This window comes from Ambystoma mexicanum, chromosome 6q (genome assembly GCF_040938575.1).
Source record: "Ambystoma mexicanum isolate Mex_15411 chromosome 6q, UKY_AmexF1_1, whole genome shotgun sequence".
In the NCBI taxonomy this organism is placed as follows: domain Eukaryota; kingdom Metazoa; phylum Chordata; class Amphibia; order Caudata; family Ambystomatidae; genus Ambystoma; species Ambystoma mexicanum.
The window spans coordinates 384,007,608-384,021,037 of record NC_090937.1 but is presented as its reverse complement, the minus strand read 5'-3'; positions in this window follow the sequence as shown (position 1 = coordinate 384,021,037).

Sequence of the window (13,430 nt, the reverse complement as noted above, 5' to 3'; positions counted from 1 at the left end):
CTCGATGATCAGGGCGAAGATCAATGGGTCGAGGGGGCATCCCTGTCAAATCCTTTGAGAAATATGAATTTTGGGCGAGAGGAAACCATTGAGCCGGATCATTGACCAATGGTTTTTGAAATTTGCTTTTATACAGGCAAGAAAGGTGGGGGCAAAACCAGAATGTCGTAAAGTTGTGTGCATAAAATCCCAGTTCACCTTGTTAAAGGACTTTTTTGCATCCAATGCCAAAGGTGTTCTGGTACTGTTCACCCTCCTGATTTGAGTTAAGTTTATTCTCTTGGTAGCTCACTAGTAGTTTGGCGGTATATGGTAAAAGTGGTGGTAATGGAATTATCACCACTTTTATCATGTCGCCGAAAAAGAAGTCAGCGTCAGTGAAATTACTGTCAACATCTGGTGGAATTAGTGCTGGGGCTACTTCCGCCGGCGGACTTACTGCTGAGATCCAAAACAGTATTTCCACTGCATTAGAAGTTGAAATACTGCTTAAATACAGCTGACAATGGGCAATAGGTCCACCAAAAACACAATGTAGTTACCTTCACCTGGAAGGTGGAGGTAAATGCATACAGGTGATGAAAAACATTTGACAGATGCATCCAATCTACCCTGAAATACTACAAAAGGCTGGCACCTGACCCAAATACGCTTACCATCACCATGCTGCCACTAGCTGTTGTGAACTGGGACATGCAACTCTACCTGCTCCACATTGAGCCGCAGAGGCAGGAACAGCAGCACAGGGCACAGGCACAGGGTGCAGAGAGGAGGAGACACTGTGCAAGGTGATCACACATTCCCCGGGTCAGGTCCCCACGCTTGACATTAACTGACATGACAACCACCTTATAACTGTACCAGCTCAACAGGGAGAGCATTATTGAGCCACTCTCCCTGTTCCATGATGACATATGGAGCAGCAAAAACATCAGAACTGCCTCACACCCCCTGCCAAAGTATGGGTCCGTCCTTGACTTCCTTGACATTGGCACCTATAAGCACACTGTGGCATGCTGCACGGCATGTTTCAGCACACATATTCATATGTGCTTGTGCAGGTGCATGATACACTCATGCACCATGCTACCTGGCACATCTCTCTGCCCACCACACTGGCACAGATAAATGCCACAAAGGTACTTTTGTATGCAGCAGCTCACCAGCCCAACGTAATAGCTGCTCTGGATACACCCATGTGGCACTGGTGGCCCCCTTTCATCCGAAGAGGTATACCGCAACAAGAAGCAGTATCACTCCATGAATGCTCAGGTCACCTGCGATTATGTCCAATTAATCACACACTGCTGTGTCCACCACACTGGTACGACCCATGATGCCATTGTACTGTGGAACAGCACACTACCTACAAACATGGAGAGCTACAGAGACCAACGGACATGGATACTAGGTGAGAATAAGTGCATTCACACAAACTAATCTCGCAGCACAAGGGAAATGCAATGTGAAAGGAGGGGCATCACCACGAGTCATCAATGCATGCCCTGGCAAGACACTGTTCGTGCAGAACCTGTCCTCTGAACCCACACATGACAGCCACCAACTTACGGAACTAGGCCATACAGGAAAATACAATAGTATGTCAGTGATGCCTATTGCCCCAACCAGTACATAAAACACACATAGAGGACTGCAGGAACCACAATGCATAGGAAACATATACATACACATTCAATGTCATAGTTCAACTCTGGACAAAGACAATGCAAAACTGGCAGACAGTGGTTGCATGTAATCTGGCAATCATGTATGTAAAGTCATAATGGAAGGAAAGCAGAAACTGCAAATATGCAGAAGAATAACCAATCATCCATCCAGGGACATGCATGATAGCAGCGCACAGGTCCAACACAGGAAACATGCACCCTGCAATGCCATTCACAGGCCATGAAGTTGGTGACTGCTGGTTGAGAGCTGTGTGCAAGGTGTAACACAACAATGCATGTGTACCCCATAGCATATGACACTACATTCAGTAACTGTTATAGAAAACCATGTTGTGCAACAATGTTGTGAAAAAGCATGAACAGAGCATTCATCAACATTCCTTTTGAAAAGGGAACACGTCCACAATGCGCAATCCATGTACACCACAGGAGGGGGACTACAATGAGGCACACGTCAGGACCAGGCTTTGCACAGTGCTGGCCTTTGGCCTGCTGAAGGGTCATTTCCGGTGTCTACACTGGACTAGAAAGAACTTGATGTACAGTCTGAGGCAGCTTGAACAAATATTCCTTGCCGGTCCCATGCAGCACATGGGGTGCATGGAGTGGATAGGAGTGCATGGAACGGACTGGAGCGCATAGAAATGTGTGACGTATATAGTATGGTTTGGAATGCAGAGAACGTTTGAAAGAGCATATAACCCATCATATCACACCACCACGCTTACTCTCTCCTTTACACCACCACTCAACTAGAACACAGAGATACTATGACACCATTCGGTATAACTGTTCTCATACCAACATCCGCCGCACACATCATTCTAAGTAAACACTGCTGGTTACACACCCCCCAGCCAGGCGTTCTCCTCAGGCCTAACGCAGCCACATTTGGTCTGGATAAATCCTGCCAGAACGAACACATACTCCTGATCTCTCAACCACCACACCTACCGCTAAGAAGCAGCTATTACACGAATACCGCACCAGCTGCACACATACCCGGTGCTCACACGCACCTTTGACTCTCTCTACTCTCTCTACTGATCAGAACTTCAGTTCCCAAGGGCGTTCAACCTACCAGCGCCTTCAGACCATACCAATGGTATATAAGGCGCTATATAAATGCAAAATAACATGACATAACATAACATCATCTGCCTCAGACGAAAGGTCCCCCTGCTCCCTGATGAGGACATGCCGCTCCCAGAACACAATGGGCCTCATTACGAGCATGGCGGTAGCCGTTCCTGTATGGCAGGCACAGCTACTGCCATGCTCGCTACCGGCACAGCCTCCCACGATTGGGCAATAACCGGCCCATTACGAGATGAGTGGGCCGGTATTTGCCCATTTGCGGGAGGCAGCAATGCCGGGCCCCCGAGCCCCATTCTGCCCTTTAGGGCAGAATGGGGGTGGGGAGCATTGATGCGCTGGCACCGTTAATAACTGTGCCGGCAGCATTAAGAGTTATGCTCGCGGGTCCCGCACAGCCTGCCTGGTAAGACCTGGAGGGCTGTCAGGAACCCGCAAGCAGAACTCGTAATGTGGCGGCCCGGTATGAACAGTGCAAGTGCCTTACCGGCAACGTTCATACCGCAGACGACAGCTTTATAATGCGGACCAATGACTCACTACCTGCAGGTACAGTGCTGCCACACAGTGAATGGGAAGAGGTAAGAGATGGTCATCTGGTGCAGCGAGATCTAATAGACAATTGATTGTGATCACATCGATAATCACATTCTGTGCACCTTTGTACATAGCCATGCATTGGATGAATCACAATCACACAAAAATGAACAATACCATCCCCAATACCCCCCTCACCGACCTCCCTCTCCTCAACACACACACCCACCCGCCTCCCCCATCCCGAACACACCATCCCCAAAACATCACCCCCACCCAACTCCCTTGTGACTATGACCTGGTGCCTAGAAACACTTGTGTACAGGTGCGTTATAAATGCCTGATCATCATATCATATCACATGCACATAAGGTGCCATGTAATGTTACTTTCATGACCTCTTGCCCTTGGCATCCTGCTCCGGCCTCAAAGGTGTCATGTGGCGCAAGGAACAGTGCCTTTGATGCTGGGTATGAATCCCTTTGGGGGAGTGATGAAGGTAGAGGGCTCACACTCGTAGCCCCGGATGTGCTGCAGGATGATTTGCATGCATGAGTTGAAGGACTCGGCAGAGGCCGACATGCCCTCTGTGGGTTCCCTCATCCTCTGCCCTAATGTGGTGATGGCAGAGATGCCGGGTAATCCTCCTGGAGGACCCCTGGAGGCAGTCCCTAATTAGCTGCAGATGATGGACCTGCTGGACGGAAAGGTTTACCATGACCAACTGGCACTGCTTCATTGCATCCACCCTGTCCCATATCACTGCCAGTGTGTGATGAGGCACTGGAAACGGGCTCTTGGGAGGAATGGGGTTGAAGCAGGGCAACTGGAAGCCTGTGTCTTGTTCCTCCTCCTCCTCCTCCTCTTCCTCCTCATCTGGTGAGTCATCACTCTCTGTGTGGACCCCTGACTGGTGCTGGCATGCCCTGTCCCACACATGGGACAAGGGTGCCTCAGGGGACTGATGGGTGGGTGCAGTAGTGAGGTTGACACTGTTCAAAATCTCTACCAGGGCCAGCTGTGGTGTGGCCGTCCCAGCACTTGCCTCAGCATGTGCTGTGCCTCCTGTATGGCTGGTGGAGGGGCCACAGGACAGCGCTGTGGGGATGGTGGGTGTCACCACACCTGCCACAGGTAGCACAGTGGTGGACACTTGTGGCCTTGATGCTTCTCTCCTGGTCTTTGTCCCACTGCTGTCATGTCCGGCTTGTGCAGGTGTACGCAATGCCTTCATACATAAAAGAAAAGGTAGGGGTAGTCCCTTAAAGCATAAAGTGGATTGGGACTTGAGGAAAGTATGTATATTGTTAAACCAACAGTATCCACTATGCTAATGTAGAGAATTTTAAAATAAATTCAATTGATTTCATTTTGTGTGTATCCTACACAGCGGATATCACAGTTATTTTTACCCCACTATAAATACTGAAAACATTCCTTATTGTTAAAGCAATTTATTGTTTTATATAAATCGAAAGAAGGCATGTTTAAAGTTGAAAACACAGTCATGAATAATGCATAATATGTAAAAAGGAATTCATTTGGAAATCCTTAACTCAAATCACATAGAGAAAACTTATGAAACATATATCAGATTTTGAAGAGTTTGAGAACAAAAAAAGGGAACATTTCTTTAAAGAGACCCAAAACTTGGGAGCAGATAAATGCAAACAATTAATAGCAAAGAAAGAAAATCGAAAAAAAAGAACAAAATCATGCGGCCTAAAATTAGTATTACAGGTTCTGCAGTTTCATAAATGCAGGTCTGCCGACGTGTTTGTGTTAGGAAGAAAACCTCACATATACACTTTGAACTTAAATGGAAATTGGTTCAAAAAGTAGGTTAAAAAAAATAGGGTCTTCCTATCCATGATGGAAACAAACATCCATATCACGTTTCGGATATGCCCCCTGCTGGGCTGATTAATCACACTGAAGCCTTCCTCAGGGCGGGAACAGGGAAATACAAAAAGCCAACTTGACCCTGTATGGAGGCAGAAAGAAAAAGAATTGAAAAGAAAAATTATAAAAGAATGTTTTCACATAGTGGGGCATTAGTATGAATCTAATTATTTGGATTGCGAACAAGGCAAAACGAAAAAACCCGCTGGGAGCAGCGTCCTTACCCTGATTTTGGGCAATGCCAGCAGTGGAGGTGTCCTGGGCAATGGAGGGCCCAGCCTCTTCGGCGTCAGTGGACTGTGTACCTGTTAGGTGGATAATGGCATTCTTCTGTCAGTCATCTTAAATACATTTAATTGGGCTAGCAAGACACTCATGCAACATGTGGTTTATACAAACTACACACATTGTGCATGATCGGCATCAGTGATTTCAGGCGAATGAGTACAGCTACTGCTCGGTGGAAGTAGTGCCAGCTGGGAGTGTTCATGGAACATGTACCTGAATGTTGTCTGTTGGCCTGCCAATGTTGCTTGTTGTGGCAAAGCTGGTGGTTCACTTACCAACATGAACTGTCACAGCATGCATGGGTACTTCTCATGGTTCCATGGCTTTACATACACATTTCCCCTGCAGTGCATGCGCATTACTACATTTTCTCCCCTTCCCTGGCACATGTGTGTAGTGAATTTGGCTTGGTAGTGATTGCCATGCAGTTGTCCAGTCCCCTGCCCATTGTGCTCATCTATGCTGGGGGCTTGGGGGTGCATGCTTTTGGTCAGTGCATTCATACAAATGGGAGTGGGGACTGATAGACTAACTGCTCATCCCCTTGGCTTGATGCTTGATGCACCTGCCTCCGCGCTGCCAATCCCCTCAATCCCCTCCATGTGGAGGATGGAGCTGGCCTGCTTCTCCAACAGGGTCCAGACAAGGTAGTTCACAGTGCTATCTCCGATGTCTCCTGCCATTGTTTCGCCAGAAAGCTGCGAACCCTGGCTTTCAGGTTGTTCCACCGCTTCCTGCAGTCCTCACTGTCCCGTGCCCACATCCTTGACCTCATCTTGGATGTCTGCCCGGTTTATAGTGATAATACCGAAATACAAAATCTCGAAAAAAAAAATCTCGAGTTCAAAATCTCGAAAAAAAAAATCTCGAATTTTTTTTTTAATACGTTTTTATCTCGAAATGGGGGGGTTCCCCCCCCAACCCCCCTTTTTTTCTATTTTTTTTTATTTTAACCCTTTTTTTTACTTACCTGACCCCAAAAACACATATAACTAAATAAATAAATAATTCGAGATTTTTGTTTTTCGAGATTTTGGATTCGATATTTTTGCAGTTCGAGATTTTGTTTTCGGTTTTTTGACTGACCACCGTCTGCCCAGATTGCTGCCTTCCTCTGCGCTGATATTTTGCGAAGCCTAGAGCCATATACCTCCTCAGCATGGGCCGCCACCTCATCAGTGAGGACCTGCAGCTCGGCCACACATAACTTCTGCTTCCTAAGGCATAGAACAAGAACTTGCCCTTTGCCATTCTCTTGGGACACGATTTCACTCCCTTCTGGGTTCTGGATGGCTACAGAAAGTGGGGGATTCGGAGTGGATTGAGTTTTTCAAAATGGCCATGGAATTAGCTGCTTGTATTATTTTCTCTTTCGAGATTGAGGAGTCTAGTTTATCCTGATACGCCTCTGTAATCGTAGGAAGGTGAGCCTGTGATATGTAGTGATTCTGTAAGTCATGGGCCCTCATTCCGAGTTTGGAGGTAAGTACCATCCCTTACCAGTATGGTGCAAATAGCGTGTCCGAGCTGGCAGTAGCCCGCTAAAAGCGGACTATTACGAGTTCGCAGGCACGAGCTGTGCGCCATGCCGGTAAGAGACCTAGCGCCATGCTGCAAAAGGGTCCGAAAACCCCCCTACCGGCATGAATCACACCGTAGACAACACTACCGCCATAGTCCAGTGCGGCATTATCGGTGACCGTTTAATTGCGGAACCGGAAATAGCGTCATCGCACAGGAACGGGAAGGAGCATGGCAGCCATCCTTAAAAACACAATCCATTGCCATCCTCACCAGACAGGACCCCTGGCACACTGATGATCAACCGAAAAGTTCCTACAAGCACCCAGGAATGCCTAAATCACCAAAAAAGGGATCTGCCCGCCTCCGAAAGGAGCGGTTCAGCCAAGATGAGCTACAAATGCTCGTGGACACCCTACATGAGCCTGCTGGGACTGTGTTTAGCAGCAACATGAGGAGGGAGGCTGTGCTGCGAAAGAAAGAAATCTGGGCACTAGTATGCCAGAAGGTGAGCGCAGTGGGCAACACCCCCTGCACGGTCAAGGATTGCCATAAAAGGTGGGATGACCTGCGGCTGAGGGTGCAGAACATCCTTTCTGCAAACCGTGCCCTAGCCTTGGAGACCGGAGGTGGACCAAGTTCTCCAATCAAGCTGACACCTTGGGAGGAGACATGTACAAGCATGATAGGGGCAGAGCCCATTGAAGGGGTCGGAGAAATGGAGTGTGGCGCCACGTCATCCGCTGATGGAGGTGAGTGTCCAAAGTAAAAACTGCTAAGCCAAATGTGGTGAATGTCACTGCTAACGTCTGGCAAAGAGTGACGCCATGGTCGCCCACACACACACCTCCTGTAAATAATGCTGAAGCAAGTGAGACACAATCCAGTGCCTGGTGCAAGGCCGTAACGTACATGGCACATACCACACAAAATTGCAAATACCATAAGGCACACAGCATCCTTGATCTAAACAGTGTGCATGTTAGGCAGCACATTACCTGGCCAACATGAGTGACACCAACATATGCATGCATTTACCACCCATGTATGGAATGACGTGCCATTCCCTACACAAATGCCCTATTACCCACAATTGTGTGAATGTGCAATCGTGCCAATGAATGAATGCTGGCTATCCAAACATCCCTCGTGCCGTCCCTCTCTTCCACCCCCACAGGGAGTGAGCATGACAGTGAGGAGCAGGACAGCAGCCGTCCCAGCACATCCAGGGGCCAAGGCAGGGGCCGCCGTGTCCCAGCGAGAAATACACCACAATGACATATACCTCCAGCACCAGCAAGGCCCTTTGAGGGCGCACCACCCTCACCCCCACCCCTCCCTGCACTGCCTGCAGACACCTGCCCAACACCACGGTCCGAGGAGTCCACTGTGGCTGGGGCGGTGGCAGCCACGGCTCCCCTCGCAGTTGAGGACAGCCCCAATGACATCTGGGGAACCATTGAGGACGACACTGTTGAAGTTGTGCACACCCCTGCAGATTTGTCAACCCCCCAGGTACCCTTCAGTGACTCTGGTGATAACGACACACTGGAGCAGTCTGGCCAAGAACAGACACAGGGATATGGCAGTCCCGTATACAGTCCCGTTGAGGATGCGCCGGCAGGACATGGCAGCCCGATCCCCAGCAGGGCCACTGGTTCAGCCACCGGAGCACAGTGGGCTGACCAGCTCTCTGCCCTGATATTGGAATTTGCGCAGGACAATTCCCAGGCCAGGGAGGAGTGGCGTGCGGATTTGAAGGCACTGGGCCAGTCCATAACCGAAAACACTTACCACCTCTGCGAGGTGCTCGGCCGCATAGCCGATGCTTTGGAAGCTGCTCATCCCGGCCAACAGCCTCAGCATGAGGACACACCGTCCACGAGCAACTCCACCCAGACCAGCCCACTCCGTTGGTCGCTCCGTGCGCATCACCGACGGGACATGCCTCCCCCTGGCTCTGGGAGCGCAGAGTGACCCCACTGCCAGCCTCATGTGGGCTACGTGGACTCTATGGGACTAGTGTGGGGTTGTTGCGGTGGGAGGGGTAGGGGGTGAGGGTGTGTGTGGGAGTTGTGGGAGGGAGTGGGAGGGGGGTGAGGGTGTGTGGGGGAGTTGTGGGGGAGGTGGAAGGGGGTGAGGGTGTGTGGGGGAGTTGTGGGGGGAGGGGGAGTGGGGTGAGGGGTGAGGGTGTGGGGGTGTTGTAGGGGGAGGCGGAGTGGGGTGAGGGTGTGTGGGGGAGTTGTGGGGGGAGGGGGAAGGGGGTGAGGGTGTGTGGAGGGTTTGTTATTCACATTAAAATTTTCACTTTCAATACACCGGTTGTGTTATAAAAAAATAACCAGAGTGGACATTCATCATTGCGCATGTGTCATTTAATCTTGCACAGTGATAGTGTACATGTATCCCCACACCCAGTGCCCTATGTCCTAACATTATGTCACCCTCTGCTGACTTGTGTGTCAGAAATATTGTGCGATCACTGACTGCCGCACAGCACGTCCCTCCTGTGCATCGGCACCATGATGATGTCCTGCCACATCTTCCTCCTCCCCTTCATCATCATCAGGTGGTAGCAGTTCCATGTCCGGGGGCAGGGGCACGTTCCGGCGGATGCACATATTGTGCAGCATTACACATGCCATGGTGATCTTGGCCACCTTCTCATGGCTGTAGAGGAGTGCCCTACCCGACCGGCTTAGGCAGCGAAATCGTGCCTTCAACAGGCCAAAGGTCTGCTCAATCACCACACGTGTACGAGTATCAGAGCGATTGTAGTCCTCCTCGTGCCTGTTCTGTGGGTTACGGACAGGGGTCAGGAGCCACTGCTTCAAGGGATAGCCACCATCACCTGCATGAGAGGGGAATGAAGGTAAATGTTTGCACATTTATGTTGGACAACTGTACTAGTGTCACGTGGCTGCAGGTAATTTGTGCCCACATGCACATGTCCCTGGATGCATTGACACCATTTCAGGTCCCGCTATGTGTCCTGTGCAATGGACTAATGGTGTGGGTTGCATCTTCAAGATGGTTCATGGTGTGCACTGACATCTTGTTGCACGTGCATCGTATATGCATACAGCAGTGTTGGAGTGAAATCACTGATGAGTTGTGTTCAGTGAGATTTGGTAGTAGGGAGCGTTGGCTGTAGTCAGTACAATATCGGGCATTCTGCACTTATCAGTTCGATGGTGACATGCAGCACTCCTATGGGTGTGCCGAGCCAGTGACACACTGTGGTATCTCTGGTCGACTCAGTTCAATGCACTCCCAGGGATGACTGTCCTGTGTGGTGATATGCTGGAGACAGCAACATAGTGCATATGCAGTGCATGGTGCAGGATGACCTTACGGTGTGTGAGGCCCGCTCATGAGTGGTGCATGTGTTGTGGGCTGGTTACCTGTTAGTCATGTTGTGATAGGTGTTGGCCTTACTTCATCACTATGGGATTTGGTTGTCATGTACCATTTCAGTTGCTTTGGGGCACAGTGTTTGGTGATGTGCACATCGTGCACTGACGTCAGCATTCCCACCCAGGTGATGTATGCATCCCCCCCATTCCCACCCATGTGGAGGATGCACCCCCCCATTCCCACCCAGGTGGAGGATGCATCCCCCCCATTCCCACCCAGGTGGAGTATACAGCCACCCACCTCACAACCCAGATGCACTGCCATGGCCCAGCCAGCCAACTCACCAAGCAGCCAGGCACGTTGTCCAGCATGTCGCTCCATGTAGTGTGGTAGCATTGAGTTCTGCAGGACCAATGAGTCATGAGTTGATCCGGGATATCTGGCACAGCAATGTGTGATGATCTTGCTGGCATTGCATACCATCTGCACATTGATGAAGTGGTATTGCTTGCGGTTGCGATACACCACCTCCATGGCATGCAGGACCACCAACTCCACGTGGGTGCAGTCGAGGGCACCTACACAATTTGGCATGCCTGCCAGTGCATGGAAGGCAACTTTTGTATCGAATATCTCCTTGGGAGTCCGTGGTAGGGATATGTAGTCCCTTGTGTGCTTGAGGAGGGCTTCCAGAACTTGGTTCAGTATCCGGGAAAATAAGGGTTGTGATATGCCATGCATGTGTCGCACTGTGTGCTGGTAGGTGCCTGTGGCAAGGAAGTGGAGCACAGACACTACCTTCAGTAGAGGGGGGATGGCAGTGCATATTTCTATGAGGCTCACTATGTCGTCGTGTATCATGTCCACTATGGTGGTGATGGTGTCCCGGTCAAGCCGGTACAGGGTGTGGATCTGCTCAGGGGTTAGACTGAATGGACTGGCTCTGATGCGAGCGATTGGGGGCTGCCGGGGTGGTAAGGGTGGCTGCACTGGTGGGGCATGCTGGGCCTGTCTCACCCTCCTTCTCCTCCTGCGTCTCCTCTGCGGTGACGGCTGTTGTTGTTGTTGAGGCATTGCAAGCAGGGCCTCCAGCTCCATTAATGCTACTACTATTGGGAGGGGGTGTGATGTGTGGGTGTGCTCCTTTTGTACTGGCCCTGACTCCATTGCCGCCACCTGTACTGATTGTGTGCCCCTGTGGCACTTGGAAAGACTGCTCAGGGTTCTTTACACCTGGTCGGCGATGCCGGTATTTACGCCATGCCACTATGCACTTTTTCGGCCTTCAGGAGGCCGTTATTTGCATGTCCGCCTCACTTGTGATCATCTCCGGTTTACGGCATGCCGCTAATGCCGGCATGGTGTGTCGCGTGCGCGCGCCCAGACCGCTATTTACGGCATCGTACTTTACGATGCCGTTAATAGCGGTCTGGTTGGTCGGAATAGCGCATAGCGGTAAACGATGCCAGTAATCCCTTTCCGGCAACGTTTTTCCCTTACCTCCAAACTCGGAATGAGGGCCATAGTCACGGTTTTCTGCCTTGTGCAATTTCCGGTAGAAAGCATTCACTATACCGATCTTCCTAGCTTTAGAATAATTTGTTCTACCCTGGTTGTCTGTTAGATTTAGAATATTATTCCTCATTTTAGTCAGTTTTAGTTTGTGGGAGAGGAGTGTATTAGTTATGTTGGCCCGAATGTAGTAGGACTTCTTGTTTCGCAAATTGTGCGGGCTATGCCCAAAACCATGTGCAATTCCAAGTTCACCCTGGCCAACTTAAGCTCATTGTATGCGCTCTGAGAGCCCCCACTCCACCTGCCAGACTTAGGACTCTAACGCCCCGTTATAGCTTTTTTAGCCTTGAGATATGATGGTCTGCATCCCAATGTAACCCCCTTGATCACTGCATTTATTGCATCTCAAAGTGTCTTCTTTGACATTTCCCTGTGATCATTCTCACGGAAATAATTGTCCATTGAGGTAGCAATGTTGCTACAGAAGCCAGGGTCTTGTAAAAGGGGATCCCACACCTTCCATTCTGGTTTAGGCCGAAAAGAGTGTATCGTAAAATACTGATAGAGGCTATAAGACTGGTGTGATCAGAGAAAATTCTCGAGCCTATGTCAGCTTTAGTGGTGCAAGGGATCAATGTAGTGGAAAATTGCAGTAAATCGATGTGTGAAAGTCCCTCATATACGTGTCAAAAATAGGTGTATTCCCTTTTAATCTCATGAATAAATCTCTATACATCGATTAAACTCATTTCCCAAAGCAATTGTGTCAAGGCTAATGATTTTCTGAAGTTGAAGGGGGTGTGCGGCAGTGATTTATCGATCATGGGGTTGCTGACTAAATTAAAATCTCCCCCTATGAGGACTGCACCCTCTGCAAAGGAAGGTAGCGTTGGGAGAAGATGACACAAGAAATTGTTTTGGTTTTCTTTGGGTAGACATAATGAGATCACTGCCATTAGGTGCCCAAGTAGCATTACATTTGCTAGCAACTATCTGCCATGAGGATCCTTAAGACCATACTTTTTTAGTGAAGGGTGTGTCTTAAGATAATAGGATAGCCACTCCCTTCTTTGTGGTAGATGCTTCAGCAGAAAAATGTATTGGGTAATTTCTTTTGTGTAGCCTGTGCTCATCCTGTGGGAGGTGATGGGTCTCTTTGCAGCATTATTATGTCTGCTTCTGTTTGTAGCCTTTTAATCATTGATTTCCTCTTCAGCAGGGAGTGCAGGCACTGAACGTTGAGGGTTGTAAAGTGTTCGGTATGTTTGGAATAGTAAGTGCGAATTAGAGCAGAACTGTGCTGTGACATAACGAATCCGATAACAAATAACCAATATGTTTGCAACCAAATGGAATAACTGACAAGTTTGGAAGACATGGGTAAAGACCTTGGCAGTATAGCCAGCGGTGCGGGCTGCACACCCAGACACCACATAGTGGTGTGGCTGTTGGTTGCTGATGAGTCCAGAGTAATAAATCTTCAAATACTAAGTTTATGCTTATTGAAAAAATGTTGCTTTTTATTCA